The following is a 20,080-nucleotide window of genomic DNA, read 5'->3' as shown; positions in this document are numbered from 1 at the left end:
GGACAGAGAACTTCTATCACAGCTTCAGACCAACAGACAACAAGAATCCAGAGGTCCCGGCAGAATTCCGTGAGTCAAAGAGCGTGCAGACAGCGCCATTTTAACTGATAGATCCGCCTCTCGCCCAAGCCGCAGAGCTTTGCGCAGGGACTCGCTCCCCCTCAGGGAATTTGGCGCGCGGGGGGGACAGAAGCAGCTCCCTGTTGGGGAAATCTGTCAGTGCGCACAGAGGGCACCCCTTCGGAGAATTTGGGGGAATTTGGCTTGCGGGTCACAGCTCTCCCTTCAGGGAATCTTAGTGCTTGCACAGAGGGGCTTTCCCTTTGGGGAATTTGGCGTGCAGGACAGACTCCGCCCCCCTTCCGGGACTCCGGTAGAGTGCACGGAGCCAGCTCACCTTCAGGAAATCAAGAGTGTGCGCCCTAGCCGGTTTGGCTCAGTAGAGAGAGCACACACAGGTCGCAGCTCCACTTCAGGGAATTTGGCACGCCGGACACAGCTGCCTGGGATCCCTGACTCACAGCGCATTCACACTAAGAGCCAGCGACCCCTATTGTTGGTGCATGCACACATAGGGACCCTGAGTCTCAACGAGAAACCGCACAAGGCAACAGAGACTCTGACACTCTAGTCTTGGTGCAGACACAGGGAAACTCTGACTCGTGGCACATGCTAAGGATCTCATTTTCGGCACATACCAACAGTGTGGTGCAGACAGGGCCCCTGAATCTAAGTGTGCACACGAGACCACACGGAACACTGGGGACACTGACCCTGGGCAAGTCTGGTTCCCACCAATCAAAGGCAGCCACACGTCCTAGTGTCAGAGCACTTCAGTGAAACTCGGGTGGCGTGAAGTCCCCACAGCACACGACCCAGGTCCACGCAAACGGAAGCTTGAGCTTTCTGGTGATAGCCAGAATGGGGAAACGAAATAACTCACAGAGGAAAGAAAATGTGGAGTCGCCAAGAAAGGAAATCAGTGAAACTGAAGCTTGCAACATGACCGAAAAGGAGTTTAGAGTAATGGTCGTGGAATTTATACATCGGATGGATGAGAAAATAAACAACTTATGCAAGAATCAGGAAGAAATGAAAAGTGATATAGCTACAATCAAAAACACCATGGAAAGTTTCAACAGTAGACTACAAGAAGCAGAGGACCGAATTAGTGAGTTAGAAGATCAGGTACAGAAACAAGCTCCATCTCAACAGCAATTGGAGAAAAAAATTAAAAAGCAGGAGGAAAGCCTAAGGGAGCTTCGGGACAACATGAAACGAAGTAACATGCGTATAATAGGGCTGCCAGAAGGACAAGAAGAGCAGCAGGGATTAGAAAATCTATTTGAAGAAATAATGACAGAAAACTTCCCGGATATGGGAAAGATAAAAGTTACGCAAGTACAGAGAGTCCCAAGCAGGATCAACCCCAAAAGACCCACACCAAGACATGTCATAATTTCAATGGCAAATATAAATGATAAAGAGAGAATCTTAAGGCGGCAAGAGAGAGACAGAGAGTTACCTACAAAGGAACACCCATCAGATTGTCAAATGATTACTCAACAGAAACACAACAAGCTAGAAGTGAATGGACAGAGGTATACAAAGTGTTGCAAAGCAAAGGACTGAATCCAAGAATACTATATCCAGCAAGACTATCAATCAAAATTGAAGGGGAAATCAGGAGCTTTGCAGATAAAAAAAGGCTTAAGGAGTTTATCACCACCAAACCAGCAATGCAAGAATTGCTAAAGGGAATACTGTAAAAAGAAGAAATAAACAGGTAAGAAGGAATATAGACACAAAAATAGATATGACCACAAACAAATACCTTTCAGTAATATCTTTAAATGTAAATGGACTAAATGCTCCAATCAAAAGATATCGAGTAGCTGAATGGATAAAAAAACACGACCCATATATATGCTGTCTACAAGAGACCCACCTCAGAACAAGAGACTCACACAGATTGAAAGTGAAGGGATGGAAAAATATCTTTCAGGCAAATGGAAATGAAAAAAAAGCTGGGGTAGCAATACTTATATCTGACAAAATAGACCTCAAAGTAAATGCCATAACAAGAGATAAAGAAGGCCACTTCATAATACTAAAGGGAGAAATCCAACAAGAAGAAATAATTCTGGTAAACATATATGCTCCCAATATAGGAGCACCCAAATACATAAAAAAACTCCTGGAAGATTTCAAGGGAGAGATTAATAGCAATACAATCATAGTAGGAGACTTTAATACCCCACTATCACCACTGGACAAATCCTCTAAACAAAAAATCAGCAAAGAAACAGCAATCCTAAATGAATCACTAGACCAGATGGAATTAATTGACATCTTTAGAACATTTCACCCCAAAGCCACAGAATATACATTCTTCTCAAGTGCACATGGGTCATTTTCAAAGATAGACCATATGCTGGGTCACAGGCAAAGTCTCTTCAAATTCAAGAAGATAGAAACTATATCAAGCGTCTTCTCAGATCACAGTGGCATAAAACTGGAAATCAACTACAATAAATACAATCCAAAGAAATCAAACACTTGGAGACTAAACAGCATGCTATTAAACCATGACTGGGTCACCAGAGAGATCAAGGAAGAAATAAAAAACATCATGGCAACAAATGACAATGAAAACACAACAATCCAAAATCTATGGGACACAGTGAAAGCAGTCTTGAGAGGGAAGTTCATAGCTCTACAAGCCTATTGCAAAAAACAAGAATCAATGGTAATAAATTACTTAACCCTACAACTCAAAGAGCTAGAAAAAGAGCAGCAAGAAAAGCCCAGTGTAACCAGAAGGAAGGAAATAACAAAGATCAGAGCGGAGATAAATGACATAGAGACCAAAGAAACAATACAAAAGATCAACAAAACCAAGAGCTGGTTCTTTGAAAGGATAAACAAGATTGATGGACCTCTAGCCAGGCTCACCAAGAAGCAAAGAGAGAGGACCCAAATAAACAAAATCAGAAATGAAAGAGGTGAAATAACAACAGACCCCGCTGAGATACAAAGGATTGTTACAAAATACTACGAACAACTCTATTCCAACAAACTGGACAACCTGGAGGAAATGGACATATTCCTAGAAAAATATAACCTTCCAAAAATCAATCAAGAAGAATCTAAAGAGCTCAATAGGCCAATAACCATGGACGAAATTGAAGCAGTCATCAAGAAGCTTCCGGCAAACAAAAGCCCGGGGCCTGATGGCTTCACAGGAGAGTTTTACCAAACATTCAAGGAAGAACTAAAATCTATCCTCCTCAGACTATTCCAAAAAATTCAAGAGGAAGGAACACTTCCAAGCTCCTTCTATGAAGCCAGCATCACCCTAATACCAAAACCAGATAAAGACAACACAATGAAAGAGAATTACAGACCAATATCCCTCATGAACATAGATGCCAAAATCCTCAACAAAATTCTAGCAAATCGGCTCCAGCAGTACATCAGAAAGATCATACACCATGACCAAGTAGGATTTATCCCAGGAATGCAAGGATGGTATAATATCCGCAAATCAATAAACGTGATACATCACATAAACAAATTGAGAGATAAAAATCACATAGTCATATCAATTGATGCAGAAAAAGCATTTGACAAAATCCAACACCCTTTCTTGATAAAAACTCTCAACAAGGTGGGAATAGAAGGCTCATACCTCAACATAATAAAAGCCATATATGAAAAACCCACAGCAAACATCATACTCAATGGACAAAAACTAAAAACATTTCCCCTAAGAACAGGAACAAGACAGGGATGCCCACTCTCACCACTCCTGTTTGACATAGTACTGGAAGTATTAGCCATTGCAATTAGACAAGAAGAAGAAATAAAAGGCATCCAAATTGGAAAAGAACAAGTAAAGCTGTCTTTATTTGCAGACGACATGATATTGTACATAAAAAATCCGAAAGACTCCGTCAAAAAACTAATAGACTTAATAAATGAATTTGGCAATGTAGCAGGATACAAAATTAATGCCAAAAAATCTATGGCCTTTCTATACACCAATAGTGAACTTACAGAAAGAGAGACTAAAAAAGCAATTCCATTTACCATCGCACCAAAAAAATTAAGATACCTAGGAATAAACTTAACTAAGGAGGTAAAAGACCTATACACGGAAAACTACAGGACACTGAAAAAAGAGATAGAGGAAGACGTAAACAGATGGAAGAACATACCATGTTCATGGATTGGTAGAATCAACATCATTAAAATGTCCATACTACCCAAAGCAATCTATAGATTCAATGCACTCCCCATTAAAATACCAATGGCATATTTCACAGACCTTGAAAGAACTCTCCAAAAATTCATCTGGAATAAAAAAAGACCCCGAATAGCCACAGCAATCCTGCGAAAGAAGAATAAAGTAGGAGGGATCTCAATACCAGATTTCAAGCTGTATTACAAAGCCACTGTTCTCAAAACAGCCTGGTACTGGCACAAGAACAGACATATAGATCAGTGGAACAGAATAGAGAATCCAGATATTGACCCAAACCACTATGCTCAATTAATATTTGACAAAGGAGGAATGAACATACAATGGAGTCAAGACAGTCTCTTCAATAAATGGTGTTGGGAAAATTGGACAGATACATGCAAAAAAATGAAGCTTGATCACCAACTTACGCCATACACAAAAATAAACTCAAAATGGATACAGGACTTAAACATAAGACGGGAAACCATAAAAATACTAGAGCAATCCACAGGTAGCAAAATCTCAGACATATGCCAAAAGAAATTCTTCACTGACACTGCCCCTAGGGCAATGGAAGCTAAAGAGAAAATTAACAAATGGGACTACATCAAAATAAAAAGCTTTTTCACAGCAAAAGAAACCATTAACAAAACAACAAGAAGGCCTACTGCATGGGAGAACATATTTGCAAATGGCATCACTGATAAAGGTTTGATCTCCAACATCTACATGCAGCTTATACAACTTAATAAAAGGAAGATAAATGATCCAATAAAGAAATGGGCAACAGACCTAAATAGAAGCTTTTCAAAAGAAGACAGAAGGAAGGCCAAGAGACACATGAAAACATGCTCAACGTCACTAATTATCCGAGAGATGCAAATCAAAACAACAATGCGGTACCATCTCACACCTGTCAGAATGGCTATCATCAACAAATCAACAAACGACAAGTGTTGGCGAGGATGCGGAGAAAAAGGAACCCTCGTGCACTGCTGGTGGGAATGCAGACTGGTGCAGCCACTGTGGAGAACAGTATGGAGCTTCCTCAAAAAACTGAAAATGGAACTCCCATTTGACCCAGTAATCCCACTCCTGGGAATATATCCGAAGAAACTAGAAACACCAATCAGAAAGGATATATGCACCCCTATGTTCATAGCAGCACAATTCACCATAGCTAAGATTTGGAAACAGCCTAGGTGCCCGTCAGCAGATGACTGGATCAGAAAACTGTGGTACATCTACACAATGGAATACTATGCTGCCATAAAAAAGAAGGAATTCTCATCATTTGCAGCAACCTGGATGGAATTGGAGAACATTATGTTAAGTGAAATAAGTCAGTCAATGAAAGAAAAATATCACATGATCTCACTCATTTATGGGTAATAAAGAACATTATAAACTTGAACAAAAAGATAGATACAGAGACAGTAAAGCATCAAACAGACTGTCAAATTACAGGGGGAAAGTTAGGGAGAGGTGGGGGAGATAAGAGATCAATCAAAGGACTTGTATGCATGCATATAAGCATAACCAATGGATGCAAAACTCTGGGGGGTGAGGGCATATATGGGAGTGGGGTGGGGGGTGGCAATGGTAAAATATGTACACATATAATACCTTAATAAAAAAAATTGGAAGAAAAAAAAAAAAAGAAAATAAGAGTATCAGAGCAGTGTCATGTCAAAATGATACAGGTGTCAACTGCCTCTCACCAGGTAATGACAGGATAATTTCAGCATCAAAAATAATAATAACTGTAGTACACTGGAACATACATGGCACATAGTAGGCACTCAATAAATGCTTATTGAATGAACGAGTGAATTTAGCATTGTAGGTATTAATAGGCTATTATTGAGGGTGTGATCTACAACACTGACTTAGTGGCTCCTCCAGGAGGACACATGGTATAATTTCTCTTCCTCTCAAATATCAGGAAACATACTATGTTTCTCTCTTTTCTTTCTTTCTTTCTTTCTTTCTTTCTTTCTTTCTTTCTTTCTTTCTTTCTTTCTTTCTTTTTCTTCCTTCCTTCCTTCCTTCCTTCCTTCCTTCCTTCCTTTCTTTCTTTCTTTCTTTCTTTCTTTCTTTCTTTCTTTCTTTCTTTCTTTCTTTCTTTCTTTCTTTTGCTTGCCAGGAAGATCTCCTTATGTCTTTTTCTTCCCACTACATATTTTATATTAAAAGCAGAAGGAAGGAGTACAGTTGGAATAATAGGGATGTTTCCACCCAATGTGAGCAAACAGATACATTATTTGAAGTCCCACAACCTCAGGTTACCCAGTAAGAAAGATAAGACAGAGCCACAGGCAAATGCATAAAAAAATGTATCTATTCAAACCACCACCACCAACAGCATTGTACTAGATGTTCACTAAGGTTCCTTCTGGCACCAATATTGTCTGAGGTAATAGTTCTCTGCTAACTATACTAATGTAGGCAGCAGATACATGGACAATTATAAACAACAGGGAATCTGAAATGCATTTTTAATTACCTTTGAATGCATTGTGTTATGTTCTGGTAGCAGATTTACAAATATCCTGAATATGGGTCACTTATACTAATAGTAAATTCACTTCTATTCTCTGTGCATACACTGCTTTTCATGGGGCAGCAAGCAGGTGCAAGCAGGGCAGAGGGGATTCAGTCTCCCTAAGACCATCTGCCTCAAAGATCCTCAGTCCAGAAGATGGCCCACAGTAGTAAATACTGTCTAAGAGAGCGTGGGCGTGAGAGTAGGGTGGGAAAATATTGCATATCTAGGAAGAGCTAGTTCAGCCAGGCAAAGAAGGTGAAGTTACAGATATGATAGAGTTGGAAGAAACCTCAGATATTATAAAGTCCAATCTCTTCATTTTATGGATCAGAAAATACTCCCACAGAGGTTGAGAGGCTCAGGATCACACAGTGAGTGTAGGAATAAAACCTGGGTCTCCCAAGTTCAGTGCTCTTTCTATAATACTTTAAAAGACCTTTAAAGGAAATTATGGTTGGTCTTTCACACATTTGGGAGAGGTGGGGCAGAGGCCTGGGCTTGGGAAAGCAGGCAGGATCATAAGGGTAACAGCTTAGAGCTTGGTTAGTAGTCTGTGGAGGAGGTCCCAGGGAGACAAGAAACACAATGGAAGGGGAAAGAATATTCTCTTGGGAGAGTTTAAGCTTTGGAACTTGTACATTTTCTCCCTAACAATGTAAAGTAGACTGAATTTATCTGTTTCTCAGAACTTCAGATTTGCCTTATAAAAGAGGGGGAGATGATAAAAGTTTTCTTTTAAAACCTTTGAAGTGCCTCCAATTGAGGTCTCTGCACACTTTCAAGGTTTCTGAATAACCATCCCAAGGACCTGAAGCAGCCCCCCCCCCCCCCGCCCTCCCCCCGCCCCCCAGGGATTCCTGCTCCAAACACATCCTTCGGGAACTTTAGAAGCAGAATGGAGTCATTGTTGTCCCTTGGCAGGGATGGGAGGTTGGTGGGGTGGGGGGAAGGAGAATAGACTTCATGCACTCCCTTAGGCTTTGAGATCTTTGGGTTTTATATGAATTCTTGAACTATACCACCATTCTTTCCTAATCCCCATGTTCCAAAGCCTCTCTCCTCCTACGCTTTCCAGCACACTGTTAGTGATCTTCCCACAATCTGGGGAACATTTTGCTCAACATTATGCAAGGTTGAACACAACCTCTTAGCTTCATATTGTAACTTTTCTTCTACTAAACCTGACTTCTCCCTTTGCTATACAGTGTTTAAACTTTTCTGGTTGCTTGGTAGAATTATACTGAATCAGACTGGCTATTGGATTGGGTCCCCCCTGGAATGTGAGAAGCAGTGTAAATAATAAGTTTAACCATAAACAGTAGTCAACTGAATACAGAGCCCATCCTGAATACAGGGCTAATTCAGCCCTCCATCCCCATACTTGGAATTTGGCTTCACCTCACATATCCTAGAACCATCAGGTGTAATGAGCGGCACTGAAAGGGACAAAGCTGAGGCTGAATGTAAATCTCAGAGACTTCATTTTCTGTGGCTTTGGTTAGTTACTTAACTTCTCCATTTCTTAGGTGTCTCCTCAATGAAGTCAAGATAATACTGCCCACATCTCATAGGTTTTGCTGGTGATTAAATCATAGTATGTATAGGATGTATGCAAATGTAATCTATATATACTAGATCATCAATAAGTATCAGCTTCTTTCATTTCTGTGCTATAGAAGGGTCATCTGTACAGGAGACTTGGAGCACATAACTGAGATTATCCATCTTGTTTCCTTAAATTTCCTAACAGAATCTCAAGTTCCGAGTCATTGATGTATCTTTCAACATGAAGAACAATGTTCTCTATACTATATTCAAAATCAGATTTTGTAAGAATAATAGATCCCCAATGGTAGAGACCGTGTTCATTAATTCAATAAATATTGATTGATCAACTACTATGTGCCAATCACTATGCTAAGAGCTAGAGATGCAGCAGGGAACAAGTCAACATGGCGTTGCCTAGTACCTAGCACAATGCCTGGCAAGTAGGTGATCAATACCTATTTGTTGAAGTGGACTCAGAGACATTTAGAAGACATATAGAATAGGAGTCCTAGACTCCTAGGAATGATCCTCAAGACTGCCTGGATACTCTTATCACTCAGGAGAAACTGGAGGTTTGATCCATGAAGTAGGGCTGGATCATCTTCCTCTGATAAACCGAGAGCATCTCCTGATTTCTGAGCCCTACACTGATGTGTTTTGCTGACTCTCAGGTGTAAGTTCACACAACCACACAAACTGGGCTGTCTACTTCCTTATAGACGGATCCTAGAGATCTGTTAGTATTCTACACTGTTGCTAGGGATTGGAGTTGGGAATTTAAAAACAAAACAAAACAGCAACATACCAAAACCCTTACCAACTTCCCAGAGTTGCATTGTTAGCTAAAAGCACTTAGGTACTATTATTCAAATTGATTTCCATAAAAACCAGTCACAAATGTCAATTAGTGCTCATTAATATGCAATAAAATTCTAATTTTAAAACTATTAAGAGCCAAGAATTAATTCCACTTGGCTGCCTTTCTTTGATGAGAACTGCTGTGAAGAGCTCTATGCTGTTATTCAGTGAAACAGTAAGGTGTCACGACAAATCAAGCTCCAGGCACCAGAAGGACCAGAGAGAATAATCATTTGAAGGTTTGAGAGGCTGGTTTGGACAATTCAAGTTCTATGCTGCTACAGCTGAGACCTCTGTCCTGTGGGGTACTCAGAACACAGGCTGAGTGAATTCACTAATACTAACATCTCTTTTACAAACAGATCCATGATGATACTGAGAAATCTTTTAAAGGACATTTGTGAGAGTGCCACACCATTCGGAAAAGGTAGATAAAACTTCAGTCTGTTCAGGAGACTGAAGGAAGCAGAGATCCAAGGCCCTTGGAATTACGGGGGCTCCTGGTCAGAATTTTTATAAGTGAACTTACATGCTGTGTCTCTAAATTCCAATTTTAGTTGGACATAGGATTTCTCTAAACTGTTGCTCACTGTTGCTGTGCAACCCAAGACACTTGTGTGAGAGCAATTCAGGCTCTTTGAGGATAAAGATGAAAAATATCAGCTATCAATATTGTCCTTACCAAACTGTCCTAAACTTGCTCTGGAAGCAAGGGGTAGAGAATAGGCTTTTCTAAGTATAGTTTACCACAGTGGCTATCAAACTTTACTGCACATTAGAATCACCTCCAGAGTTCTGATTCAGTAGGGCCTGAGAATTTGCATTTCTAGTAAGTCTCTAGGTGATGCTGCAGCTGCTGATCTAGGAATCATACCATGAGCACCCCAGTCCAGCTAAATGAAATATAGGGCTTTCATCAAAGTTGAAGACACACAAACCATTGGAATACTACTTTTTTTCCAAGCTGCTGTGATGAGGCTCATGCACATGCTTATAGGCCAGATCATTTGAATTATTCATTAGAAATTAATTTCAGAGAAATACTCTTGAGAAATTGGACACTGAAGAACATCACTCAATTTTTTTCCACTCTTAAAAACCATAATGCATAAGTATTGTTTTTTGGACATGAGATACTGATGGAAGTTATAGATCCTATCCTGAAAAACATATATACATATGTAATATTTGACATACAAAAACAAGAGGGGGGAATCACAGGCTACCCATCAACACCTCCCTATAAATCCAATCCCAAGTGAAGAGGTTCATTTCAAACCACAACTCAGCTTAAACCAGGGATTTAAATATTTTTTAATTAAGGTTTTCTCTTAAATCAAATCTTTCTTCATGGCTACCCACTAATAAAGAATGGTAAAGATGGTAAGATGATAAACACTATGACAAACTCTGTCACCAATTAAATCATTTTAATAGTCATTTTGGCAGAGAGATCCAAGATGGTGGCAGAATAGGTGGAAATTACACTCACCTCCTCCCACCAAACTGCAATTACAACTAAAATATAGAACAATCACCTGAATAACCAACTGAAGACTTGGTTATAAATCTTATAACCAAGGATTTACAGAAGAAGCCACATAGAGACTGGTGGGAGAAGTGCATACGCAAAAAGGCTTGGTCCTGCTCTCACAGGTGGTGGCTGAAAATCCGGAAGGCTGCACAAATTCTCCCTGAGGAATGAAGGGTCTCAACCCCACATAGGGCTCCAGAACTGGGAAGAGGCACCCCAATATCTGGCTGTGAAAATCAGCCCTGGATTCTGTCTGCCAGGGAGAGGTGGGAGTCTCTACCCTCTACCCAGGTACTCTCTTAAAGGGCCAACACACAAAATCTCATTTACAACCACTCACCCTCAGCTCTGGCCAAGGGAGGGAGGAACAGACTAGAGTCGTGTTAGGACAGACTGGGGTTTGTGGCTCTGGGGAGAGAGTTGACGGGACAGCTGCCAGGGTCCCTATGCTGAGTCCCTCTCCTACACAGCAGGCGTCATCTTTCTTGGGTGGAGCACTCCCCTACAAATGCACCTTCTCAACTTCCTATTTTATACCCTGTGGAGCTCATGCCCTGCAGAGGAGTCAGCTGCCTGGTCCTGGGGTATAGAGATCCAGGCAGACTCAGGGTGGGGAAGGTCAGTGATGGAGATTTGTGGCTCTTCTTCAGGGGCCATCTCTTCTCCTTCCTGTGAACCTGACCTGTTCCTTTCCCTCATGGGAGATCCACTAGCCCCATCCTTCCAAATCCTGGCAGCCCTGCCCTGCCAAGCTTGGGCTCTCCAGGAGGTCCAGGTAAAATCTGGGACAGACTAAGTTGTGTGGCTCTAGGACTGAGGCCATTTCTCCCTCACAAGCCAGTGCAGAACCCTCCCTTCACACAACCACATCTTGGTCTGTTAGGGTCCAATAAACTCTGCTGACCTCACCCTCATGAATCCCTGAGACCCTTCCCTACTACAAAGATCTGCAGGCACCCAGCAGGTGACAGCTAGCCTTGATGTACTCTGAGACTTTTACTAAGTGGCTTCAGTCTGAACCCAGCACTGACACCGACTTTGAGCCTGTATCAGTCTGGTGAACACTCACCCCTACCTGGTGAATCGCTGAGAATATACTTCATGCAACTCAAGTACCACCAGAGGCTCTTTCAGTGACTGAGACTAATAGGCAGTGGCAGATGGAGGCAGGTGGAGGCAGGCAGAAGTGGATATCTAGGTGCCTTTGGTCTTTTGCTGACCTGCCCCCAGGCTCGGTGCTGGTGGAAGCTGGACTTGGTGCATAGCTTGGTCCTTCCCACACACAATTAGTTCCAACAGAGGAGGCCACAAACTGTGGATTGCAGAGAGCATAGAGAGTCCCAAACAAGATGAACTGAAAGAAGCCCATACCAAGTCACATCATAATTAAAATAGCACAGGTTAAAGACAAAAAGAGAATCTTAAAAGCAGCAAGAGAAAGGCAGTTAGTTACCTACAAAAAAGCTCCCATAAGACTGTCAGCTGATTTCTCAACAGAAATATTTCAGGACATAAGAAACTGGCATGAAATATTCAAAGTGATAAAAAGCAAGACCTACTACCAAGACTACTTTACCAAGAAAGGCTAGCATTTAAAACTGAAGGAGAAAAGACAACAAAAAACTAAATAAGAAAGAAAAAAAGAACAGAGTCATAGGTGATTCTAACATCCCATTGACGTTGATGAATAGTACTTTCAGAAAGAAAATCAATAATGAAACAGTGGCCTAATGTGACACACTAGATCAGATGGATTTAATTGATGTCTTCAGAGCATTTCATCTTAAAGCAGCAGAATATAAATTCTTTTCTAGTACACATGGGACATATAGGCCACATGTTAGGACACAAAACACAGTTCAATAAGTTAAGAAGATTAAAAATACTAATATATCAAACACCTTCTCTGACCATAGTGGTATGAAACTTGAAATTAATCACAAAAAGAAAAACACAAAGACATGGAGGCTAAATAACATGTTACTAAACAATGAATGGGTTAACAATGAGATAATGAAGAAATCAAAAGACACTGTGAAATAACTTACAATGAGAACACTACAACCCCAAATCGATGGGACACAGCAAAAGCAGTTCTAACAGGAAAATTAATAGTATTACCTCGAACTATGAATTCGTAGTATTCATAGGCCTACCTCAAGAAACAAGAAGAGTCTCACATAAACAATCTAACCTTACAGTTAAAGGAACTAAAAGAGAACAGCAAACAAAGCCCAAAGTGAGTAGAGGGAAGAAAATAATAGAGTCTAAAAAATTATAAAAGATGAATAAAACCAAGAGCTGGTTCTTTGAAAAAAATAAACAAGATTGACAAATCTTTAATCAGACCCATCAAGAAAGAAAAAGAGAGAGGACCCACATAAAAAAAATCAGAAATGAAAGAGTAGAAGTAACAATTAACACCCCAGAAATACAAAGGATTATGAGGAAATATGCACAACTATATGTCAACAAATTGAACAATCTGGAAGAAATGCATAAATTCCAAGAAACATAAACTCTCCCAAAACGGAATCAAGAAGAAACAGAAATTCTGAACAGACAGATTACAACTGATGAAACTGAAGAGGTAACCAAAACCTCCCAACAAACAAAGTTCTAGACTGGATGGCTTCACAGGTTAATTTTACCAAACCTCTAAAGAACTAACACCTATCCTCCTCAAACTATTCAAAAAACAATTCAAGAGGAGGGAAGACTCCCAAGCTCCTTTTATGAGGTCAGCATTAGCCTAACTCCAAAACCAGATAACGACACTACAAAGAAAGAATATGATAGACTAATTCCCAGATAAACATAAATGCAAAAATCCTCAACAAAATAATAGCAAATAGAATCCAGCAATACATGAAGAAGATCATATGCCATGATCAAGTGGAATTTATTCCAGGGATGCAAAGTTGGTATACTATCTCAAATCAATTAATGTGATACATCACATGAATAAGTGAAGGATAAAAATCATACGATCATATCAACAGATACAGAGAAAGCTTTGACAAAATCCAGCACCTATCCTACCTAATAATAGACAAATATGCAAATTGACCGTACCTTCGCTATGCCCACGATTGGCCAGGAGGCGTGGGGGGGGCAGGACTCAGGGTGGCCGGGGTGGCTGATTGGGCTGGCGGGAGTTGAGCTTGCATCGCCAGCAGCAGCTCGAGCTCAGTGTCTGCGCCATGGCTGTGCTGCGGCACAGAAGGGGCCTTTGGGGCAGCAAGCCCACGTCCTGCTGTGGACCATCAAAAGCGGGGAGCGAAAGCAGGGGAGCTGGCTGTCTATCTGCTCCGGCACCAGGCCTTTCGAAAGCCTCCGCTTTCGAAAGGCCTGGTGCACCAGTGGACAGACAGCCAGCTCCCCCACGATCAAAAGCAGGGAGCTGTGTGTCCGCTCCAGCACCAGCGGACCCCCTGCCATCAAAAGCGGGGAGCAGGCTGCTAGCAGTGTCCACGGAGCGTGCTAGGCTTTGTGGGGCAGTAGATATGGCCTGGATGGCAGGTTAGGCCTAGGGGACCCTACATGTGCATGATTTAATCATGCACTGGGCCTCTAGTTTATAATAAACACTCTCAGCAAAGTGGGACTAGAGGGAACATATCTCAAGATAATAAAGGCCATATATGACAAACCCACAGCTAACATCATACTCAAGGAAGATAAACTAAAAGCATTTCCCTTAAGATCAGAAACAAGGCATGAATGTCTACTTTCAACACTCTTATTTAACATATTACTGAAAGTCCTAGACATAGCAATCAGACAAGAAGAAGAAGTAAAAAGCATCCAAATTGGAAAAGAAGTAAAACTGTCCTTATTTACAGATTACAAGATACTTTATATAGAGACCCTAAAGATTCCACCAAGAAACTACTGGAACTGATAAATGAATTCAGTAAAGTAGCAGGATACAAAATAAGTATCTAGAAATCAGTTGCATTTTTTATTCACCAATAATGAAGTATCAGAAAGGGAAATTAAGAAAAGAATCGCATTTAAAATTGCACCAAAAAAACCCCATACACCTAGAAATAAATTTAACTAGGAGGTAAAAGATATATATTCAGAAAATTATAAGCATTGAAGAAATTGAAAAAGCTACAGATAAATAGAAGCATATACTGTGCTCATGGATAGGAAGAATTAACATTTCTAAAATATCCATACTACCAAATGCAATCTATAGATAGTCAATAATACTGCAATAGTCAATAATACTATGTATGGTGCCAGTTGGGTACTGAAAACATTAGGGGCACACTTTGTAAGGTATATGATGGTCTAACCCATATGCTATACACCTAAAACAAATAAAAAATAATATTTAATGTAGCCCAGCTAGCGTGTCTCAGTGGTTGAGCATCAACTAGGAGGTCATGGTTCGATTCCCCAGTTGGTACATATGCCCGGGTTGTGGCTCTATCCCCAGTGGGGATTGTGCAGGAGGCAGCCAATCAGTGATTTTCTCTCATCATTGATCTCTCTCTCTCTCCCCCTCTCCCTTCCTCTCTGAAATAAACAAAAATATATTTTAAAAATAATAATAATATTGAATGTAAACTGCAATTGAAAAATATTTTTAATTAAAAATAAAGGGATTTTTAGAGTGTAAAAATATCTTCATAACCATCTTTAATGTTTATGCTTTAGCTCAATGTCTTTTAATTGGAATAGTATATTATTAAGATAATTACTGACATAAATGAGTTAAAAATCTAATATGCTACTGTTTGTCTTATTTTTCCAACCTGTTTTATGTTCCTTTTCTTGTATTTTTACTCTCATTATCCTACCTATTCACATTTTTAAAACAGCTCTATTGAGGTATAAATTATATGTGATAAACTACATATATTTAAAGTGTCAATATGATAAGTTTTAATATATGTATATACCTGTAAAATCATTCTTCCACTCAAAATAATGAACAGGTATTGATAGTCCTCTAACTTTATTCCTGCACATTTTCCCATGAATTTTAGAATGAGGTTATCAATTTCTATAAGAAGGTCACCTGGAATTTTGAAATTGCATTGAATCTGTAGATCAATTAGGGGAGAATTGACATCTTAATATTGAATCCTATAAGTCATCCTACATAATAAAAGCCTAGGTGGCGTCACGCCCTCATGCGATGCCCTCATGCGACGTCATCACAAGATGGCCGCCACAAGATGGCTGCGCACACAGCCGAGGCGGGGCCCAGTGGCTGCTCCACATGGTGAGGCCTGGGGGTCCCATGGCTCTGCACGGCAGGGAGGAGGCCAGTCCCGGCGGAGGAGGCAGGCTGCAGCAGGGGAGGGCAGTTGTGGGCAATCCCCATGCATGAATTAGGTGCACCGGGCCTCTAGTTGTCTATAAGCAAAATGCCAAAGACTAGGTAGCTTACAAACAAAATAAATTTATTTCTCACAATTCTGGAAGTAGGAAGTGCAAGATCATGGTGCCAGCATGGTTGAGTTCTTGTGAGAGCCCTCTTCCAGTTTTCAAATGGCTAACTCGTTGTACCCTCACATAATGGAAAGAGTGCTACTAAACTCTCTGGCCTCTTCTTATAAGGGCACTCACCCCATTCACGAGGGCACCAACCCTCATGACCTAGTACCTCCCACAGGCCCTGCCTCCAAACACCATCTCACTATAGACTAAATTTCAACATATGAATTTGGGGGTGGATGAAAACATTCACTTCATAGCACCCATGAACAATGTACATCTCTCCCTTTTTTTAGGTCTTTGTTAATTTCTCTCAGAAAGGTTTTATAGTTTTTAGTGTATGGGTCTTGCATAATTTTTAATCAAATTATCCCTAAGTATTTAATGTTTGTTATGCTAGTATAAATATTTTTACTTTCAATTTTGAATAATCAATATGCACAATTGATGTTTGTATATTGATACTATATTTTGAAACCTTGCTACACTCATTCATTAGTTCTAATAGCTTTTCTGTAGATTCCATTGAATATTCTATATAGATTATCAGCTGACTTTAAAATAAAGACTGTTTTACTTCTTCCTTTTCAAAATGGATGCATTTCATTTATTTTTCTTATCTTATTGCATTGGCTTGGACCTCCAGGACAATATTGAATAGAATTAGTGAGAGTGAACATCCTTGTCTTGTTCTTAATTTTAGGGGGCAAGTGTTTGGTCTTTCACTATTTTTTTAAAATATATATTTTTATTGATTTCAGAAAGGAAGGGAGAGAGATAGAAATATCAATGATGAGGGAGAATCATTGATTAGCTGCCTCCTACACATCCCCTACTGGGGATCAAGCCTGCAAACCAGGCATGTGCCCTTGACCAGAATCAAACCCAGGACCCTTCAGTCCACAGGCTGACACTCTATCCACTGAGCCAAACTGGCTAGGGCAAGGTCTTTCACTATTAAATATAATGTTAGATGCAAATTTTCCGTAGATTCCTGTTATCAGGTTAAGGACATTTTCTTTTATTACTATTTTTTTCTTTAAGGGATCTGGGCTTTTACATTATCTAATATTCTTGAATGAGTTTGGTAGTTTTTGTCTTTCAAGGAATTTGTTCATTTCATCTAATTTGATGGAATTACTATAATAAAGCTATTTATAATATCTGTTGAATTTGTAAGTATGTCATCTCTTTAATTCATGATATTAATATGTGTCTGCCCTGTTTTTTTTCTATATATTTCAATCCCTGAGTTTCCTAAGACCATGCTTTTATTAATACTTTCTGTATTAGTCAGGGTTCTCTAAAGAAATAAAACCAATAGGATGTGTGTTATACACTAGATAGATAAATAGATAGGGAAGGAGACAGATTGATTTATTATAAGGAATTGGTTCATGTGCTTATGGAGGCTAAGTCGCAACATTTGCAGCCAGTAAGCTTGAGATTTAGGAGAGCCAGTGATAGAGTATCTAAGTTCCATGAGCGCTGATGGTGTAAGTGCAGCCTGAAAGTCAAAAGGCTCAAGACCCAAGAAGAGCCAATGTTTCAGTCCGAGCCCAAAGGCATAAGTAACCAATGCCTCATTTCAAGTAGCTAGGGAGGAGGGTCTGCCCTGTTTCTTACCCAGATCAGTCTGGCTAGAGGTTTATTGATTTTATTGATATTCTTAATCAGTCAGAAACTGCTTTCATTAATCCTCTCTACTGTATTTTTGTTATCTGTTTTATTGATTTCTGCTGATATTCGGTATTCCTGTCTTCTGCTTGCTTTGGGTCTCGTTTGCTCTTTTTTTCCCTAGTTTCTTAGGATGGAAGCTCAGGATATTAATTTGAGACTTTTTTTCTTATAAGCCCTTAGGACTATAAATTTCCACCTAAGTACTGCTTTTGATACATAACTTTTCATTTTCAATCAGTCCAAAATAATTTCTCATTTCCCTTTTCATTTCCTCTTCAACTCATGAGCTACTGTGAAGTACAGTGTTTAGTTTCCAAATATTTGAATATTTCTGTTATTGATTCCTTCATTGATTCCTTTGTGGTCAATAACATTTTTTGTATGACTCGAATCCTTTTTAAATGTATTGAGAATTGTTTTATGGTTCAAAAAATGGTCTAAATTGATAAGTGTTACAGGTGCAATAAAAAGGAATGCATATTTTGTTGCTGTTGGGTTTGGTGCTCTAAAAAGATCAATGAGGTCAAGCTAATTGATTGTGTTGGTTTCTTCTTCTTCTATATCCTTAATTATTTTCTGTGTTATTATATCTATTACTGAGAAAAATCTAATAAAATTGTGGACTACAATTATGGATTTGTCTATTTCTCCCTGAGGTTATGTCATTTCTACTTTATGCATTTTGAACTTCTGTTATTAGGTGCACATATGTATAATATTGTTATGTCTTTCTGATAAATTGACTACTTTATCATTATTATCTTCTTTATCCATGGTAATATCCTTTGCTCTGCAATCTACCTTATCTAATATTGCTATTCAGCTATATTTTGATTATCAGTATTAGCATGATAAATCTTTTCCATCCTTTTCTTTTAATCTATTTGTATCTTTTTAAAAATCCCCACCCAAGGATATGTTTATTGATGAGAGAGAAAGATATGAGAGAGAAACATCTATCAGTTGCCTCTCATATGCACCCTGACCGGGGATTGAACCCAAAACCCAGTTATGTGACCTGACTGGAAATTGAACCTGCAACCTTTTTGGTGTATGGGACAATGCTCTAACCAACTGAGCCACCCAGCTGGGATATATGTATATGTATATGTATATGTATATGTATATGTATATATGTGTATATATACATACATATATATATACACACATATACACACACACACACACACACTACACACACACACACATATATATATATATATTTTTTTTTAATCTTAATATGTAAAGCGTGCTTCTTTTACATAGTATGTAGTTGGTTTTGCTTTTTTTCTCCTATCTGGCAATTCCTGCCTTTTAGCTGAAGTATTGAAATCATTTACATCTAAAGTAGTTATTGGTATATTTAGTTTTAAGTGTATTATATTGCTACTAGGGCCCAGTGCATGGATTCATGCACATTGAAAGGAAAGTAATTAGAAGAAAGATTCATGCAGTAATTACGTTACTGCAAAAAATTACATGTCAAATAGTATATATAATACTAGAGGCCCGGTGCACAGATTTGTGCACTGGTGGGGTCCCTCAACCTGGGCTGTGGGGATCAGGCCGAAACTGGCAGTCCGACATTCCCTGAGGGGCCCCGGATTGCGAGAGGGCACAGGCCAGGCCGAGGAACCCCATCGGTGCATGAATCCGTGCACCAGGCCTCTAGTATGCATATAAAATCTTTGGTTAATCTCTTCCCACCCTCCACCCTCCCCTCTTCCCTCTAGATTCATCAGTCTGTTCCATGTTTCCATGCCTGTGCATTGAGTGTCTTCCCCCTGGTGGTCAGTGTGCATCATAGCTATCGGTCAAATGGTCAAACAGTTGGACACTTAGCATATTAGCCTTTTATATATATAGATAGTATTTCTAGAGGCCTTCCTTCCCCCAGCTGCTGGCACCGGATTCCCTCTGGCAGCCAGGACCTGGGCTTCCCTCGCAGCCCCTGCTTCGTCCAAAAGAATGTCTGGTCTAATTAGCATATTATGTTTTTATTATTATAGATAAAATTAAAACACACGTGCAATTGGTGCCAGTGAGAACTTTATATGTATCGTGCGTGTGTGAGTCAACGTTTACTTTTAAATTGCCAGTGCCAGTCGGTTGGTCAGATGGTCAGATGGATGTACGGTCGGTCACTTAGCCTTTTATATGCACTGAGTAGCCAAATTATTATGATCTCTGAATGCATAATAATCTGGCC

Source organism: Eptesicus fuscus, chromosome 3 (genome assembly GCF_027574615.1).
Source record: "Eptesicus fuscus isolate TK198812 chromosome 3, DD_ASM_mEF_20220401, whole genome shotgun sequence".
NCBI lineage: Eukaryota > Metazoa > Chordata > Mammalia > Chiroptera > Vespertilionidae > Eptesicus > Eptesicus fuscus.
This window is presented reverse-complemented; position numbering follows the sequence as displayed.